This window comes from Homarus americanus, unplaced genomic scaffold (genome assembly GCF_018991925.1).
Source record: "Homarus americanus isolate GMGI-L3 unplaced genomic scaffold, GMGI_Hamer_2.0 scaffold36970, whole genome shotgun sequence".
Lineage (NCBI taxonomy): Eukaryota > Metazoa > Arthropoda > Malacostraca > Decapoda > Nephropidae > Homarus > Homarus americanus.
Window position 1 is genome coordinate 2,334,098 of NW_024740094.1, and position 21,436 is coordinate 2,355,533.

Consider the following 21,436-nt stretch of genomic DNA (forward strand, 5'->3'; position numbering starts at 1 on the left):
CTGAAAATGCCAAAGTGCTATTGGGAATTCCACGGGAATCCTGAGGAAGCCTTAGTGCTATTGGAAACGACTTAGTGCTATTGGATATCATGATGATGTTGTTGAGAACACCGTAAGTGATACTGGAATCTCTATGGTGCTACTGGAAACTCCATGAAGCGACTTACATCCATCTTTATGTAATCGGAAACTCCACAGACATACTGGAAACCCCCTGATGTTACTGGAAGCATCATGGTGAACCAGGAAACAGGTTAATGCAACAGGATATACCATGATCCAACAGCAAGTGCCTTACATACACCAGGAAACATCCTTACTGGGAGGTAAGTATCATGACGCGAGTGGAAATGTTTTACTGTACGGAGAAACGTCTTGGAGCCGGTCTTTAAGCCCAAGCTTAAAACTTGGGAAAGCTTTGGTGTTAAGTGCAATATTTCATAACGTTCTGTTTATACTCGAAATATTTCAGACTAGTAGGCCATCTTGGTTGACTCAAGTACTGGAAACGCCGCTATGTGTCCATTACGTATCATTGGTACTGGAACCTGGAAGCAGTTGTCTGTGGATATTATAAATACCTTTGTTTCCAGAGGGTTTTAATGATACTGGCAGGACTTTTCTGACACGGGTCCTAAGTGGGTAGTGGAAAAGCCTTTGTGTTTGCAAAGAATTTCAATGATACTGCACAGACGTTTCTAATAGGAATGTTATATGGATACTGGAAGCTCCTCCGTGTTTCCAGGAACTTCAATGATACTGGAAGGACTTCTCTATAGGAATGTCACGTGGATATTGTAAAAGTCTTTTGTGTTATTGGAAACTGCAAGGAGATGCCCCGAGAATGTCTTAATGCTATCAGGAGTACTGTCAATACACCGGAATTGCTCTTTGTGCTGCTGGAAATTCAATGGAGATACCGGAATCGTCTCTCTGCTTCCAGGTGCATCATATACTGGAAACTGCTGGTACTTTTAGAATAAACTTGATATTACTGAGATGACTTCATTGATACTGATGCTACTTGAAGCTGCCAGAACCGCTTGAGTGTTAATTGAAATACGATGATGAACTTCGGAAACCTTTAGTGAATTCGTAATGCTCCATATATCTCGTGTTCTCTCAGTGAAATTCCACCAAAGAAAACGTCTCGTGTTGCTCAGAATCCCTCCCAAAGATTTTCTGGAGGAGGTAGCGGCTTTAAAACACATTATCTTCAGCCAAGGAAACAATTCGTCAACACCACACAAGTGATTCAGACGCCGGGTGCTTCAGTTATTCAGACACCGGGTGCTTCAATGATTCAGACGCCGGGTGCTTCAATGATTCAGACGCCGTGTGTTTCAGTGATTCAGACGCCGTGTGCTTCAGTGATTCAGACGCCGGGTGCTTCAGTACAAGACAAAATTAGTGAACATTACTCAAACACACACACACATCAACACAAGAGAATACTGGATGTGTTAATTATTGTATTATTGATTTAAGTCTTACACACACACACACACACACACACACACACACACACACACACACACACACACACTTAATGGACAGGATGTACGTTAACTCATACATCTCTTAACTCACATCAAGGCATTCCTCCAGCCATCAACTCATATTTACGCATGCACGCACGCGCAGCCACCCGCCAACTCTGTGCCACACAACACACACACACACACACACACACACACACACACACACACACACAGTCACTTCATGTATCATTAATCATGTTGGGGGTAAATTAACATACTAGATTCAGTGACAACAGCACCACAAAGGCTCCTAATTCAGCAATACTTTTTTTTTATCATTATATTAACACTGTACATGGCGGTCTCTCCTCCCGAGTTCTGTAACCTCTTCAAGTGTAGTTCTTCCTCACATTACTCAGTCTGGCTGTTGGCATAAAATTTACATGGATTTGATTCTTAAGTGAACTGGATTTTTCTTTTTCTCTTCTCATCATCTACACAAGTATCTCTCTCTCTCTCTCTCTCTCTCTCTCTCTCTCTCTCTCTCTCTCTCTCTCTAAGTTAATATAAGAAAATAACAGCAAAATTCCTCCATGACCTCTTCGGCTTTAACTTCTGACCTCTGACCTCTGACCTCAATATTCATAAGAAATATTCCCTCTCCTTGAATATAAAGGACCTGTGAAAAAGCCATATTAAGCCATGACTCTGACCACCACACACAGCCCTGCCTGACCTTTGACCCGGAAATCAATAGAGACTTTCATCTTCCTCAGGTCACATCTCTCTCTCTCTCTCTCTCTCTCTCTCTCTCTCTCTCTCTCTCTCTCTCTCTCTCTCTCTCTCTCTCTCTCTCAGGGGCCACAGAGGTGAGGTGAGGGAGGCATACCCGTGTAATATCGCCTTTATCAGTAAATTGGGGATCAGGTTACAGTTTGATGGCTGAATGTAAACAGAAACACAACGACTGTAGCCCTCAGGTCAGTTTAGGTCATGTTAGGTTAGGTTAGGTTAGGTTAGGTTAGGTTAGGTTAGGTAAGGTTAGGTTAGGTTTGACGAGATAAACAACATCAAACATGAAGAGTTGAGTCCCTTGCTGCGTTAAGCTGCTCTTGAAGACAGAACCAAACGGAAAGTTCATCGTCAAGTCAGGAGAGGTGGAGAATGAGCTGAAAAGTGTTGAGAACATGGCCGTGGTACGAGTCTAACATGGTCTTTCATGCACCACAAACTGACGTAAAAACTATGAACGACTGTGTCTTTAACCCGGACACGAGGCACTGTGACCTACTGTGCGGCTGGCCAGGTGGTGGTGGCTGCCTCTGTGTAACCCAGGTCTTGAAATACCAGGTCTTGAAATACCAGGTCTTGAAATACCAGGTCCTAGTAAAATAATTCCAAGGATTATCAGAACTTGGAACAGCAGCTACTTTTACTACACGTTACTACAATAAAAGGCTTCTGAGCTTTGAGCCCGGACAGACTGGTGGACATATCGTTTAATAAGTCAGGTCAGGGAACAACCGGAGCCTGAAGAAACTTGTTAATAAAAGATGAAGTTGACGGGACATCCAGCCGCTTAAGGGTAGATAGTTACAAGAACACTACACTCGCTACAACAACCATCAGCTGCTACAACAACCAGCTCCAGGAAAACCCACAACCAGGGCCTTAGAGAGAGGCTTCACCTCCTGAGCCAATCATTACCAATAATAGAAAACGTCAATACCGGCCGTCAACAGCAGCACACAACACCATGTAAACAATACCGTCAACAGCACACACAACACCCTGTAAACAATACCGTCAACAGCAGTAAACAACACGTAAACAACAACAATACCGTCAACAGCAGCACACAACACCCTGTAAACAATACCGTCAACAGCAGTAAACAACACGTAAACAACAACAATACCGTCAGCAGCAGCAAACAACAACAATACCAGGTCTTCCAACAGTGACAATAAAATTCTCTAAGCTCTTCACTCGCGGCCACACATGACAGGCAAAGGAAATTTTCAAATGAGCGTAAGAGAAGAGGAGGAGGAGGAGAGGTAGAGGAGGAGAGGTAGAGGAGGAGGAGGAGGTGAGGGTAGAGAGGAGGAGGAGGTGAGGTAGAGAGGGAGGGAGGTGAGGTAGAGAGGGAGGAGGAGGAGGTGAGGTAGAGAGGAGGAGGAGGAGGGGAGGTAGAGAGGAGGAGGAGGTGAGGTAGAGAGGAGGGAGGAGAGATACAAAAAGTGAGGATGAGGATGGGGGAGGGAAGAGAAGATGTGGAAATAAGAAAAAAGCAGAAGGGAAGACCGTGTAAGAGGAAGGAAGAAGGAAGAAGGAAGAGAGAGAGAAAGGAAGAGAGATAGATGAGAAAATGAGGGAAGGAAGGAAGGAAGGAAGGAAGGAAGGAAGGAAGGACAAACACTCCTTCAGTATTCTTCTCAAAGGTTCGATAGCCACTTCAGGTAAAAACTTTCTACATGATGTTATTAAGCTGTAGCTGTCTGTCTAGCATTCTCTCTTTCTGTCTGTCTGTCTATCTGTCTGTCCTCCTGTCTCTTTTCTAGTCAATCTGTCATTTTATATGTCTCTGTTCCGTCTACCATTCTCTCTCTCTCTCTCTCTCTCTCTCTCTCTCTCTCTCTCTCTCTCTCTCTCTCTCTCTCTCTCTCTCTCTCTCTCTCTCCTAGGTGTAGCCTGATATATCTTGTAGACAGACTCATTAGGACAACACATTTATTTTCACTGGGCGGTGAGGGTGATACAGAGAGAGAGAGAGAGAGAGAGAGAGAGAGAGAGAGAGAGAGAGAGAGAGAGACCATTACACAGGACAACTTCAGCTAAGAAAACATTGTGACGTCAACGGTGAGACACTCAACGACCGGAGTGAGTGTGTGTGTTTATCCTCCTGTGTGTGAATGTGTCTGGGAGCAAGATAATTAAACCCTCTGATAATTTGAGAGCGTCAGGGAGCATGATAATTCAAATGCACCTATAAGACCATAATAAAGGTGACAGCAGTGGACGAGGTGAGAATGAAGTGAACGTTAAGTGAGAGTGAAGTGAGAGTGAAGTGAGAACGACTTTTATACCTACCATAATCCGTTGTTATGGGAACGCTCTCTCTCTCTCTCTCTCTCTCTCTCTCTCTCTCTCTCTCTCTCTCTCTCTTCTACATATATATATACAACACACATACATACGGAACATACATACATCGAGGCGCATACAACTTTAACCACCACTCACACATACACACACGCATCAATACTCAAATATACAGACATACACAATTACGTTCACACATACACAACAAATTCCCGAACAAGGAAAACAATTTAAAAGGCCTAAACAAATTAAATCGAATCAAAAAGTAACAAAAACTAATGAAACAACAACAATAACAGTGATAAGAAATAACTAAGAATAAAATAATAAACTAAAATAATAAATAAGTAAAAAATAATAATAAACTAAAACAAAAATAAAATACCAATATAAAAATAAAATTAAGGAAAAGATGAAAATAGACCAAAACCACAACAAATAAAACAGAATTAAAATATAACGATAAGAAAAAAAACACAACAAAACAGAAAACTCGAAATTACAAAAAATCATTCGAACAAAAAAGACAAAATACGACAAAAAAATCAAAACAAAAACAAACTCACGTATTAGGTACCATTAACAACAACAATCTGAGGCGTTATCGAGTATCGAGACAATTGCAACAACACAATCGGGAACACTTTAATGGCTCCTCGGAATCGCATTAAGGTCCCGTGTTTGTGTTCCACCTGTCTCTCTCTCTCTCTCTGCAATTGGATTCTAACAAGACCGCCCCCTTTACCTTCCCTATTTGTCCCTCCCCCCTTCCTTAACCCCTTTCCCTCCCCCCTTCACCTGGTCTTAATCCTATTCAGAACTTTATATTTTGGAAGGGAATTAATGGCGATGCGATTTTGCTTTTATTTTCTTCTGAGCTTTCTTAAGTCTTTGTCCGCCCTGTTCCTCATCCTATTCCGAACCCTGTTTTTGGTGGGAATTTATAGCGATGCGACCTTGTTTAGTTAAGTCTTGGTAATCCTATTGCGAACTCTATATTTTTTGGGGGGTGGAGGATGAGGTAGGAAGAATCTACAGAGATGCGACTTTGTCTAAATCCCCTTAATCCAATTCTGAATCTTATATTTTTTGGGGGGGAGGAATTACAGCGATGCTATTTTTTTCTTCTCTCTTAATCCTACTCTGAACCGTATATTTTGAGTGGATAGTTATGGCAATATTTTTTTATTCTACTGTAATCCTCTTTATCGTATTCGAAACCTCTTATTTTGGGAGGGAAAATATATGGGGATTCGGTTTTCATTTGTTCTTCCCTCCTCGCCCGCTATTCCAGCCACCACTTCATCCTATTTTGATAACATTATCTCTGAGGGGGAGTCTAGGGCGATCCAATCTTCATTCATTTATTTATATCTGTAAATAAAGTTACTTCTCCATAACCATCCCTCTCTCTCTCTCTCTCTCTCTCTCTCTCTCTCTCTCTCTCTCTCTATTTCTCTCTCTCTCTCTCTCTCTGCAAATTGATTCGAAAACCACCCCATCTCCTTGACCCTATACACGAGTCTCTTAATCCTATTCCCATCCCTATAATTTTGGAGGGAATCACCGACGATGCGATTTTGTTCTTTTTCTTGGTACTCTTAATCGTATTTCGTCACGATTTTCTTTGGTTTTGCCTGATCCTTATATCCTGTCTTTTATATTCTTTTGGGTGTTTATAACGATGCGAATTTGTTATTTTTCCTGTCATATCTCTTAACTCAAAACCTTCTCATAATTCTATTGTGATTCCTGTAATTATACGAAAAACTAACAATCCAATTATTTTTATATTTAAGTCGGTTATTTGTTTTGTCTTCGTTAATCTGACGCGGAAAATTAAATCTTATTCACCGCCTAGCGTTTCCGAGCCACCAGCCGCTTTATACAGTACCGGCAGTTTTCGCCTGATCTTACCATAGGTGATGTGATACTTTTATATTAAGTGTTTTCTAACGTGACGCGATCTTCATTTCTTTTTAATACCTGACCCGTTATTTATTTGACGTCTTTTGTTAATCTCGAGAAATATATTTTTTTTATTAAAGCATTATTATTATGTGAATGGAAATATATAAGATATATTTTATTTTTGTAATTGTTTTTAATTTGGAAGATACGATTTTAATGGGTTTTTTTAAAATCCTTTTTCAGTCGTAATTGATAACATGGATTGTTATTTTGTTATTTGTTCTATAGTTTATCCCGAATGTGAAAACGAACGTAAAAAAAGTATTATTGTGAATACTGAGAGGGGAACTATTCTATTTTTGTCTTTTGTTTCCTGTTCGCGACTGATGGTATTTCTCATAAACAAAAGTCTTATTTCTTTTATTTTTTATAAGGTAAAGGTTGTTTGTTAGTGAATATAAGGCAACTATGTTTTATTTCTGCTACGTTAGATATGGAATATTTTTTTCACGTTATATACGACTTATTTTTACTATAGTGGAACACACACGCACACACACACACACACACACACACACACACACACACACACACACACACACACACACACACACACACACACACACACACACACACACACACACACACACACACACACACACACACACACACACACACACACATACAGTAATCCAGGAAGTCAGAAACTTTTCACCTTGTCAACAATATGAGTTCAAACGTCATAACAACGTAGTGAGTTAACGAGACCCAACCTTCAAAGCACTAAAAACACGACTAGTTATGACAACAACAACAACAATAATAACAAACACAACAACGACAACAATAATAACAACAACAAACACTACAACATTAATAAAAAATAATACAACAACAACAGTAATAACAATAACAACAATAATAATAATATTAATAATAATAATAATAATAATAATAATAATAATAATAATAATAATAATAATAATAATAATAATAAAAACACGATCAAAGTCAAATATAATTAAAACACAAATGAAAAATACACACACGATAAACATCAGTAAATAAGATATAAAAAAAACTAAATAATTTGAAGAATGGAAAAATAATAAGTAAATAAAAAATAAACTGACAGGACTTTTAGTTACGGCGGGAAGTAATTAAGAGTAAGCTTTCATAACCCCGATTAAGAGTTACTTCCGTGTTCCGTTGTCAATTTTCACTGTGTCTGTCTGTCAAATTTCCCTCTATTGTCATTTATCTCAATTCCCCCAGTATTATCTGCCTCTCTCTCTCTCTCTCTCTCTCACTATCTCTCAATCTCCCTCCATCTCTCAGTCTATCGCCATAAGTATCACACTACGTACATATCTCCCTCAAGATTATTTCCATCTCTCACTTTATTTCCAGGTGCAGGTATATTCCTCTTACTGTTTACATACGGCCGTGTACACAAGCCTTCAGTATCAACAAGTCTCTTCCAGGTCGTATTTAATCTTTCATTTCTCTCTATTTACCTTCGTTATTCTCTATGTGTTTTGGTATCCATATATTGACGGTTTTCTGTACAAATAATTCCCTTTATTTTAGTTTATCAATAAATTCTTGACAAAAATTAAATCCTTTTTAGTTTATAAATATTTCTTACAATTCTTCTTTCTATTTCACATGAAAAATTCTTAAGCATTTACAGTATTTTTTTTCTTTCTTTCTCTTGTTCAAAAATTCTCAATGGTATCTTCCAGTTCCTTTCTTCTTTTATTGGTATTTCTTACACAAAAACGGGATTTAATACAAACACATCACTACAAAAACAACCAATTCTTTTACGAACGAAAATCCCAAATATTTCTTACGTAAAAAAACAAAAAAATAATAATAATTCTTAAAAAAACAAAAACAAAAAACATTATCTTTTTACAAACACAACGTATTAAAAAAAAGCCAATATCCCAACCAAAACAAAAGCCCCCCAATATATCTTACATTAAAACAAGAAAAACAAAAGAGAGATCGACTTTTCCACAAACATAAACTGACTGGGGACACCAAAATTTAATTACCAAATCCCTGTTCCTTCCTGGTGAAAAAAAAAATCCCTCAACTCCCGACCGCACACACACACACACACACACACACACACACACACACACACACACACACACACACACACACACACACACACACACACACACACACACACACACACTAGAGTTATGAGGATGGTTGAGAGAGGGTACATGTCCTCTCTCTCTCTCTCCTCTCTCTCTCTCTCTCTCTCTCTCAATAAAAAAGTTTTCTCCTAAGGAAGACAATTACGGCTTCTCTTTCTTTTGCTTCTAGTGTTATGACAGAGACAGACAGGCAGGCAGACAGGGTGGGAGATAACGAAGGAGGGAGGGAGACAGGGAGGGAAGGAAGGAGGGAGGTAAGGAGGGAAGGAAGGAGGGAGGGGAACGGAAAAACCTGAAAAAAAAAGGAAAGATCTGTCTCACTTCATTTCACTTTCTGTTCTTTTGTGTCTCTCATTCTCTCTCTCTCTCTTTCTACGTCTTTCTTGTTGCCGTCTCCCTCTCCTTCCTTCACTTCCAAGCACCACTCAGGTCTTCTCTCCCTCTCACTAATGTCTCTCACTTCCTCACCTCCTTTGTCTCACCGCACATAATCTACAAATGGTGTCCCAATTCTCTGTCACTCCCTCACTCGACATTCCCCAGTGAGAGAGAGAGAGAGAGAGAGAGAGAGAGACAGAGAGAGAGAGAGAGAGAGACAGAGAGAGACAGAAGAGAGGCCTACACTATATACAGGAAATCCCCGAGGAGGTAAAGAGGGGGGGGTGGTGAGGGAGGAGGGGTAGAGGGATTGTGAGGAGGGAGGAAGGGTGAGAGAGGGTGAGGAGGAAGGGAGGAGAGAAAGGAGACCATGCCTGGAATTCTCTCCCTCCCTCAGAGCTCCACACAGAGCTTTCACTTTGTTGACGCACTGATGATGGCACCACCCCCTCCCTAGTGCCAGGTGCCACTCTCTCTGGGGTTGTAGTTTATGTATCAACGTTCAATAACCATCGATATAAATACCACACGTCATTATCATCATCGTAATCATCATCATCATCGTCGTCATCATCATCATCATCATCATCATCATCATCATCATCATCATAATCATTGTCATCATCATTATCACTGGACAATAAAGGTCAACAAAAACAAATTAACACACACACCAACTGCCTGATCGACTAGTAAGCTCATTAGCGTGGATATGGTAATTAGCGTTATCATCATCAACATTAAAATAAATAGCAATAAAATGAAACACTATTATTATTATTATCATTAATATTATTATTATTATTATTATTATTATTATTATTATTATTATTATTATCATTAATATTATTATTATTATTATTATTATTATTATTATTATTATTATTACCACCACTACCACTGCCACCACCATCATCACCACCACCACCATCACCAACATCATCATCATCATCATCACCACCACCATCACCACCATCATCACCACCATCATCACCACCATCATCACCACCACCATCATCACCACCATCATTATCGCTCCACTATTAATAGGACACAGGTAAGACACCCACTTTAATAATTAGTAATATGTACAGGTAAGATTAATTTGGCGAGTTTGGGATTAATTTTGGCGAGGTTGAGACTAATTTTGGCGAGGTTGAGACTAATTTTGGCGAGGTTGGGATTAATTTTGGCGAGGTTGAGACTAATTTTGGCGAGGTTGGGATTAATTTTGGCGAGGTTGACTAATTTTGGCGAGATTGAGACAAATTTTGGCGAGGTTGAGACTAATTTTGGCGTATGGGGTGAAATAATTTGGCGTATTTTCTCCTCTAGCTGTCGAATAATTGTTAATAATGAGATCCTGGTCGATTGAGACTTGATTACTACATTTGCATCTGAAATTGCATTGTGGTACCTGATTAAGAGGAAGAGGGGGAAGGAAGGAAGAGGGAGAAGATGAAAAAGAGGAAGAGGGAAGAAGAGGGAGAGAGGAAGGGAAGATAGAAGGGGAAGGAAGGAGAGAGATTACACCCCATGAAAATATAATCCTCCCATTATAGGAAGAAATGGCCCCATATCACTCCCTCTCACAGTCCCTCTCAGCTGAATCCTTTCAAATGTTATCCACATATATACGAGGAGGAGAGGAGAGGAGAGGGGAGGAGAGGAGGGAGAGAGGAGAGGAGGGAGGAGGAGGAGGAGGAGGGAGGGAGGAGAGGAGAGGGAGGAAAGAGGGAGGAGAGGGGAAATGGGAGGAGAGGAGAGAAGGAGTAAAGGAAAGGGAAGAGGTGATGGGAGGGGAGACAAGGGGTGAGGGAGAGTAAGGGGAGGGGTCACAAATATACATCACCACGAGGGGAAATTCAGAAAATAAATCACCACCATTTGTTTTCATTCTTGCAAGCGTTTCCCCTCAGGTTAGGTTAAGTTAGGGTCAGGTTAGGGTTAGGTTAGGGTTAGGTTAGGGTCAGGTTAGGGTTAGGTTAGGTTAGGTTAGGGTTAGGTTAGGGTTAGGTTAGGTTAGGGTCAGGTTAGGGTCAGGTTAGGGTTAGGTTGAGTTGGGGTTGAGTTGGGTTAGGTTGGGTTAGGTTGGGGTCAGGTTGGGGTTGGGTTAGGGGTTAGGTTGGGTTACGGTTGGGTTAGGTTAGGTTAGGTTAGGTTAAGGTTAGGTTAGGATTAGGTTAGGTTAGGTTAGGGTTAGGTTAGGGTTAGGTTAGGGTTAGGTTAGGTTAGGGTTAGGTTAGGGTCAGGTTAGGGTTAGGTTAGGTTAGGGTTAGGTTAGGTTAGGTTAGGTTAAGGTCAGGTTAGGGTTAGGTTAGCTTAAGATCATCTCTCTCTCACTACTCTCTCAAATGTTAAATGATAAACATAACACAACACGACCAGGTAAGTCCAACAGGTGTTCCCTCTGGCACCTTACACAACATAGGTAATTAGTCATGACATAACACACATACATAAACAAATACATACATACATACATACATACATACATACATACATACATACATACATACATACATACATACATACATACTGTACATTCATATGATAAAAGATGGAGAGTTTTTTTAATTATAAACAGCTCATATTTACAGACAGACAGACTTATAGGTAAACAAATTTATAGTATTGAGACAGGCAAGCAAGGAGACAGAGAAAAACAGATAAAAGAAACAAATAAAGACAGATTAAGACAGACAGACAGACATATACACGCAAACACTCCTAGCTAATACCACGTGATTGGCTGGGCAAGTCTATCTTGGTACGAATCTGATTGGCTATCGTCGACAAGGTGTTCCACGTAGTTTAATAAGATCCGGTGTGTGATTGGTTGATACATTCCCACCTGTAATGTGATTGGCCAACTTCCCAGTCACCCGTACGTCACGCCTGATTGGCTCTAAACAGTCAGTGTAGTAATCTGATTGGCCACCTGTGTATACTGAGAGTTATGTAGTGTATAAATTGACTGTAATACATCTTGTGTATGATAGTATTAAAATTTATTATTATTATTTTTGTTATTCTTACTTTTATTATTATTGTTATTATTATTATTATTTCTATAGATTATCAATAATATTACCTGCCCCCTCACAGAGTTAATGAACAACAAGTCTCCTCAGGTAACACAAACGCACCTCCCAACTTAATTAGTTCCCTGCGCCCTTTTTACCTTCAATACTTAACCCGGAAAAAGCTTCAGTAAATAACATGACCTGACTTCACCTGACCTCATTAGAACAAATAATTAGAATATCAATAAATAACTAAGTATGCAGTAATTAGCGTATTAACGAGGCTTAAATGATGAAACGTGTTATTAATATATTATGTTTAAGTTAAATAAGTCTGGGCACACCTCAAAATATATATATACTTTTATAACTTTAGATATTGTAAAGTAACTTATTTTACCTGATGACTAAACACCTTAACGTTATCTGGGTGGTTAGGTTAGGTTAGGTAAGGTTAGGGTATCATTATGTTAGGTGAGGTGAGGTGACGTTAGGTTAGGTTAGGTTATGTTAGGATATCATTATGTTAGATTAAGTTAGGTTAGGTGACGTTAGGTTAACATTAAGTTAGATTTAGGTTAGGTTAGGTTTTTCGTTTTCCTTTATTTACATCACTAAAAGTTCCCTCTCTGAGTCACCATAAAACACCGGAGTGATCCACAACACAAACACATGACCTCTCTGTCAACACAACGGCGGCAGGAGGTGTGTTAAGAGGACAGTTGAGTACATCTTCAGACAGTGAGTACATCTTCAGACAATGAGTACATCTTCCTCCTGTACTCAACCACTGAACTACCGAACTAAATTAGAAACAGACACACACACACACACACACACACACACACACACACACACACACACACACCTGGTCACCTGGGATGGCTGCTCACCGTCACACGCACCATTAAACACACTCTGGCAGCCACTCTGGGGACCCACCGACCACAACACAAAATGTAAACACAGAACACGTGGCCTCTAGTGACGTCAGTGTAAACAATCTTTTTGCCAAGTATGAACACTGTTGCTCTTGGTGTTCCTGAGGTACTACAGAGGACACACACTCAGTAGACAGACAGACAGGCAAACAGACAGACAGATAGATAGATAGATACGTTAAAAGCATTATAATAAATACAAATATACATAAAAAAACATTACAAACAGACTAAAGGCAAAATACAACAACAACAACAACAATAATAATAATAATAATAATAATAATAATTATAATAATAATAATAATAATAATAATAATAATAAACATAAGAGGTGGCAGGCCATGATGCCAAAATACTCGGCAAATTCAACTACTAAATGGTGGAAGTCTTTGTGAAGCCTCATTAAAATAACCATTGTTCTGCCCCCAGGGTAAGTGAAGCTCTCAAGGTGGGTTAGGTGAAGCTCTCAGGTGAATAAGGTAAATATGTGAGAGAGAGAGAGAGAGAGAGAGAGAGAGAGAGAGAGAGAGAGAGAGAGAGAGAGAGAGAGAGAGAGAGAGAGAGAGAGAGAGAGAGAGAGAGAGAGAGAGATTTTCTTCACTAATTTCCTCTCGTCTTATGTGTCTTTTCCCATTTTCTTTAACGCGTCATAAAAGTACACATTCCGTTTTCTGTTGACTTTGTTAATTAGTCTTCTTTTATCCCAACGAGAGGTCAATGGCGAAACGGTGTGACGAGGAAGCTTTTCTCAGTCAAGTCAGTAGGTCAGGTTGTCATTATGTTAAGTCATACAGTCAGTCTCATTGTCTGTCTGTTAGTCTGTCAATTTGTTAGTCAATGAGTCAGTCAGTCAGTCAGTCAGTCAGTCAGTCAGTCAGTCAATTTGTCAGATGTTCACTGTATTAACCACTGTAATCTCCCTCAACTCTCTAAGCATTCCATCATTACTGTAACTTACTGTAACTTACTGTAACTTACTGTAACTTACTGTAACTGATCGTAATTATTGTAAGTGTTAATGTAATCAACTGTCGTGTAGCTTAATGTAATAATAACAGGATTGTGTAATTAATTGTAACTGCCATAAGAACCATAATTCATACAGGTTAATTGTTGTAGTGATAATAACAACGTTGTAATTATTATGTTATGAAATGGAAAGGTAAGATGTTGGTATTAAGGTGAAGTAAATATTTAACGTTCAGTATACATGGAGGCACTATGGCCGGGTACTGAGGCACTATGGCCGGGCACTGAGGCACTATGGTCGGGTACTGAGGCACTATGGTCGGGTACTGAGGCACTATGGTCGGGTACTGAGGCACTATGGCCGGGTACTGAGGCACTATGGTCGGCACTGAGGCACTATGGTCGGCCGGCACTGAGGCACTATGGTCGGGTACTGAGGCACTATGGCCGGGTACTGAGGCACTATGGCCGGGTACTGAGGCACTATGGCCGGCACTGAGGCACTATGACCGGCACTGTACTCGGCTGACTTCACTGCCCCAGGTGTAAAGTTAGGCACCCTATCACAGCTGGGTGGACCTGGGGTCACCTGGTACCGAACCGGCGACCTTTAGGTAATGAGGCGAGCATTGCATCCACTCAGTCACCATACCGCTATTACATAATTACAATATTATTATAACTTATGTAGTAATTACTGTTAACTGGCTGTATAATTGGAATTAATTGGTTAAATAACAAATACAAATAATTTCCTAAAATGACACCTATTTACATAATTATTATTACATGATCATCATAATTAATCAAATAACAACCCACCATAACATGAGGCGTCTGTATGAGTGTTATATTACCTTACTCTATACCTGTACTGTCTATAGGTATACATAACAAACTGTATAATCTTACGGTCTATGTAAACTGTATACCTGTGTTGTGTATATACATGCTGAACTGTATTATTGTCTATACACATCTTAAACCAATTGTAAACTTATACAATGATTTTTTTTTAATTATTATCATCATTTCTATCATTGTACTTTTAATGTTGTTATTATTATTCTTATTATAAACAATAAGTCAATGTCAAGGCACCACCATACCAGCACCACAACCTAATTACCTCTCCCCCCCTCCCTTACACAAGACAACTGGATATATCATTAACTACATGTAATTCAATATACAATTTACCCTAAGATGAGACGGTGAAAAAATAAAAAATAATAATTAAGATTCCCCTAGAACAAAGGTATAGAAAACGGGGTGTAGGGTCCCTTACTAATACAATTGTCAGGAGACTTTAAACATGAGAGAGAGAGAGAGAGAGAGAGAGAGAGAGAGAGAGAGAGAGAGAGAGAGAGAGAGAGAGAGACACTGCCTGAAGGTGAAGAGAGGGGCAGTGTGTGTTATGAAGAGGCCTGCCCGGTGGCGTCCTCGTTAAAACACCTCCTCCTTCCCCTACCCCCCCCCCATCCTCCCTATTCACCCTCCACCATTTCCCCCTATTAAACCCCCTACACCCCCTACCTTCCTCTGCTCTTCCTCTTCCTCTCTCCACCTATTCATCCTGCTCCCATTGAGACCAGCAGGTACTCCTGGACACACTTTACATAGGTTGTGTACACTTCCTGTCCTCACACACACACACACACACACGTACACGTACATACGTTAGAAATTATGATGACACCTAGACGAGATGCAAAGGCGCTATCTATGTGGCAGACAAGCTGTTCGAAGGTTCGTTCCTGTAGGTCAGAGTCTCGTTCCAGCAGTCCTTAGTCTCGTTACAGCAGTTCAGAGTCTCGTTCCAGCAAATCAGTCTCGTTCCAGCAGGTCAGAGTCTCGTTCCAGCTGTTCTTAGTCTCAGACGTGTGAAGGGACTTTACCTCGTGACTACCTAATTAGACTAGGCATGATAAGTACACTAATGGCTGCACTACCACAGTAAACTATGTATACAGCTATACAAGGCCATACTTTAATTGGATCAAAACGTGTTTTATACATAGTTACGACCTTTAAGATCTTGGAACAAACATTTATACATTTTTCATTTTTTTATTTAAATTTTTAAGAAAGAAGAGATACTTGTATGTCTTGTCCAGGTAAGATCCTCATTAACACCTGACGCTTGTGTTGTAAATTGTTCCCCAGGTTAAGTTAGGTTAGGCTAGGCTAGGTTAGGTTAGGTTAGGTTAGGTTAGGTTAGCACAGTCGGGTATGATAAAAAAAAAAGGTCTCTCAGGGAAACATTGGTTCAGGAAGGTAGGAGTGACCTTCATAGAGGTAGCCGACGCACCTGAACTGACTCCCTTCCCTCCCTCTCTACACACACACAATTACAAGTAAACAACAACAAGTAAACAACGACACAGAACAATAACCTTAACAATTACTACCAACGTTATTATGCATACACATGATGAAGGCGGTGAGGCAGACATTACCTCTCTCTCTCTCTCTCTCTCTATCTGTATCTCTCCCTGTATGTCTTTTCTTGAGGTTGACAGGTGAGGTAATGGTTGAGGTGGACAGGTGAGGTTGACAGGTGAGGTACATCAGGTGGCCACAGAGATGCTCAGAGCAGCTTATTTACATATTGGAAATGGTGAGTGAAGCATGTAAGCCGCTCACACATTTTGGGTATGTGTGTGTGTGTGTGTGTCTTGGTAATTGGGACACACACACACACACACACACACACACACACACACACACACACACACACTTCAAAGTCAATGCAGGAACTTTACCCTTCAAGGAGCATGGGAATTCAACGCCTACTTCAGCCAATCAGCGTCAAAACAGCTAGTGACGTCAGGCAAACAATAACCAATCAACGTACAGCTTCCTTGGCGCTCTCCTCTCATGAGTTTGGAGCGGTCAAACACACACACACAAAACAAACACAGACAGACACAGACAGACAGACAGACAGACAGAGTAACTACAATACCCTCCCTCCTTTTCTTCGTGAAATTATGGAGGATTATGAAGAAGACTCCTGAGAGATTGCCGTCCCTTCCCTGACTTGGTAAATATTGCACCTGAAACTAATTAGACCAAACTTGCTAAAGGACCTTTGGCCATTAATATATAATAAGGGAAGGTGTGTGTGTGTATCTCTTGTTCCTGTACACACACACACACACACACACACAGGGGCAGAATAACAAAAGTGATGGACAGGTATACACTAATAAGCAGCACCTGAGTAATTAATGTCCAGGTAGTGGCCACCATCCAGGTATGACCCGCCAGGTAAATTATCTTCACTACACTGCACGATAAATGACAACACCGTAATTAACACACACGCATTTTATATGATGTACACACACAAACTCATCCACCGGCATAAACAAATATACGCATATACACACACACACACACACACACACACACACACACACACACACACACTTTTGTAAATTCGCAGTTACACACATCCACATGTACCCAAAAAAACACACAGACACACTTATGGACAAAAACCTGCTCCCAGCACTCTCATCCCCACACAAACACCGACCATCACGACCGTCTCTCACAGCTTCACATCTGGGAGACGCACTAGGCAACAGCACAAGAAAATAACGTAGAATTTATCCGGACAGCCTAGTAATTTATCCGGACAGCCTAGATCTTGAGTGTGGGCCTTCCTTCACATCCACCACACGACGACGCCACGGGGAGGAGGGGATAAGATCGTTTGTTTACATTACGCTTTTGTTCACATCTACCACAGGACGGGACAGAGGTGGATACAAAGACTACTTTCATTTATTTGAGTAATTTAGAATTTTAGACGAAGGCATCAGTTTGGTGTAGATATTTGGACGAAATAACCATTTTTTTGCATTTTTTTTGGACGAACACATCAATTTTGTGTTCAATTTTCATCCTTTTCTTCACGGTTAGTCCAGGACGAAATCAGAGTACCCAAAGACAACCTCCAAATATCCAATACGATGACGTAACATAAATTCTCACAGCCGACGCACATGGGAATCGAACTTAGGTCACAGTGGGAGAGAGGAGACAATCACTCCATCGCTGCACTATCGCCATTGAGTCTATGTTGACATTGGATTTCGGTTCACGTCCAACATAACACGATTTTCAGAGACGCTGGGACACGAAGCTCTTGTTTACATTACACCACTGACAGAGATCACAACAACACCATTTGTTCTGTTTACACTTTGAATCTACCTTCCTTCACATCCACGATAAGCCACCGCTGTAGAGGTGGGAACAAGAGACACGTATTTACATTGTGCCTTAGTTCCCATCCTCCTCTAGGTAACGTTAGAGAGGTGGGAGCAAGAGACACGTATTTACATTGTGCCTTAGTTCCCATCCTCCGCTAGGTAACGTTAGAGAGGTGGGAACAAGAGACACGTATTTACATTGTGCCTTAGTTCCCATCCTCCGCTAGGTAACGTTAGAGAGGTGGGAACAAGAGACACGTATTTACATTGTGCCTTAGTTCCCATCCTCCATCACACGACAACAAAAGAGACGAGAGACAAGACCATCACCCACCGTTGTTCTCTTCCAGCACAAGGAGGGAACAATACCATTTGTTTACATTGTACCTGAGGGGAGGAATAATTCACCCTACCCCTCCCTCACCCCCTCCTCTACCCCCTCCCCCACCCCCTCCCCTACCCCCTCCCCCTTCTACTCCACCGTCTTCCTCACCTGGTTTCTAATGAGTAAAACACCTCCATCTAACGAATTGAATTGAATTGAACTATATATAGAAGATAAAGTCCATTATATCGAGGGTCAATTAGATGTGTAAAACCCAATCTAACGGATTATATGGAAATGTACGTTCGTTATAGGGAGGTTTCATTATACCTGTGTGTCAATGTTGGGTTCTGAGAGAAGGGGGAGGAGGGGAAGGGGTAAGGGCGAGAAAGGGTAGATGAGGGGTCGAGAGGAGAGAGAAGTGGTAGGAAGAGAAGAATGCGTGAGGGGAGAGGAGGGTGAGGGGAGAGGAGGTAGGACAGGTGGGTGGAGGGGAGTGAGAGGATGAACGAGAGAGTAAAGAGGAGGAACTGGAAGAGTGGGCTGAGAGAGAGAGAGAGAGAGAGAGAGAGCCAGAACACCGAGTTTACCTGTGACCTCTGACCTTTTCTCGTAGTGCAGGGGGAGAGATAGTCCTTCAAGGTGAACTTCTGAAGGAGTAGTGGTGGTGGTGGTGGTAATGGTGGTAGTGGTGGTGGTAATGGTGGCAGTGGTGGTGGTAGGTGTGATGGTGATGGTAGTAGTAGTGGTAGAGGTAGTTGTGGTAGTGATGATGGTGATAACAATAAGAATGCTAATGATGAAGATGATAATAATAATAACAATAACACAAATAAATACAAAAACTACAACAACAACAACAACATTAAACAACCGAGTGTACAAGTTGTGTACAAGACCAGCCCGGGATACGTTCCTTAATTACCACACAGGTTAAGTTCTGGCCCCTTCACCCCTCCCTCACCCCTCCCTCCCTCCCCCTCACCCCTCACTACCAGATATATACAGAGGCAAGATAGAGCAATACCACAATAACTAAACTCTAATCATTATCGACTTGCTGTGGGCTCCTGATGACGCCATTGTCCTTCCTAAGAGTATCAAGACGCGTTGGAATTCCTGAGTAAATTTATCACGTACTCATAAAGGACAGGTTACGGACGCTATGGTTATGGAAGCGTACGTGATTCCTGTATCCCGTAAACATTTCCAGGTTAGGTTAGGTTGGGTTTAGGTTAGGTTGGGGTTAGGTTAGGTTCGGTTAGATTAGATTAGGTTAGGTTAGGTTAGATTAGATTAGGTCAGGTAAGGTACTGATTGACTGACTGACTGACACTTTCCAAATCATAACTGACACTTTCCTAACATGACTGACACTTTCTCAAACATGACTGACACTTTCCCAACATGACACAAGGAGGAGGAACTGAAAAGAGACGATAACAATTCTGAACGAGAAGAAAAAACAGAAATTTCAGGCTATTTCTTCAAGCTTTCAGTTCTTGTACTTACGCCAGGGGTCACGGATTTAAGCTGGCCGAGTCTTCAAGCTAGTCAAGTGTTCAAGCTGGCCAAGCGTTGAAGCTGGCTAAGTTTTCAAGCTGACCAGAAACAAGGATGTTCTTCACGGAGAGATAAATATTTGATGAACAATTGATTTGCTGAGACAACTGAGGAACAATCTACCTGAGAAACAATCTACCTACTGAGTCACCTGAGGTACAATCTACCTACTGAAGACTTAAAAATAATCCCAAGACAAATTTATTCCCGAAAAATGGACACCCGCCTTAACGAGCTTCCCCCCAGCACCGTAAACAAGACGAAAGAGAAGTTCGCCCTCGACCCCCGGCATCGTGGAGGCCTTCGGTGCCGGGCGTACGAGGAGGTGAGTTGAGAGGAGCCGCGGGTAGCATGGGAACCAGTCATAATACCTAATAATTTATGTCCTAAAAGCCCTGACGAAACTGAGGTGGGAGAGGGGGAGAGGGGGAGGATGGCTGGGAGTGGGAAAATGAAAAAGGAAGTGAATGGGGTGTGTAGAAAGAGAAGAAGATAAAGGAAGGAAGGAAAGGAGGATGATAGAGAGAGAGAGAGAGTCCTTGTCAAGTGGGTGTTCCTCCATCATTTATCAACACAGCCCCCAACACCTGCCTCCCACCAGCGCTTCCTTTACCTCCTATTTTCTGAACTTCCTCTTCATAGTGACTGTCAACACCACCATGTTGATAGTGGCGGTGCTGGAGGGGGTGATGGTGATGGTGGTGGTGATGGTGGTGGTGGTGGGTGGTGGTGTGGTGGTGGTGGTGGGGGTAGGGGTGGTGGTGGTGGTGGTGGTGGTGGTGGTGGTGGTGGTGGTGGTGGTGGTGGTAGGTGGTGGTGGTGGTGGTGGTGGGGTGGTGGTGGAGTGGTGGGGGTGGTGACAATGTTGGGTAGTAATATTAACACCACTAAACTACGACTACTGCTACCATCACACAACCACCATCACTATCACTACACCACCACCATACAAACACCATCACCATACCACCATCACACTACCATCAACATCATCACTTCACCACAGTACCACAACAACCACCACCACTACACCACCATCATTAACAAAAAAAAAAAACCTCGGCGATTCACTTTCACTCTTCCTTTCTTTTCCTCTTTCTCTCTCCCTCTGGCTCCTTCCTCCTTTCCTTCTTCCCCTCTCTCTCTCTCCCTCTTTCGTGCCCAGGGGACAGCGCTGACCCGTGCGATGGATGACCAACAGACGAATGCGTGAGAGGAGACGCGAGGAAAAATGTGGTGAGGAAAGGTGAAGATATGTAAAGAGAGAGAGAGAGAGAGAGAGAGAGAGATGAGAGAGAGAGAGAGAGAGAGAGAGAGAGAGAGAGAGAGAGAGAGGG

The 21,436-nt window shown here is 41.5% G+C and overlaps 1 protein-coding gene across 23 annotated transcripts in view; it reads right to left on the reverse strand.

Annotated features, from left to right (window-relative positions):
- Window positions 1-21,436, reverse strand: part of LOC121875141 — a 317,156-nt gene that overhangs the window by 113,909 nt on the left and 181,811 nt on the right. The gene's annotated exons all lie outside the window — the stretch shown is intronic.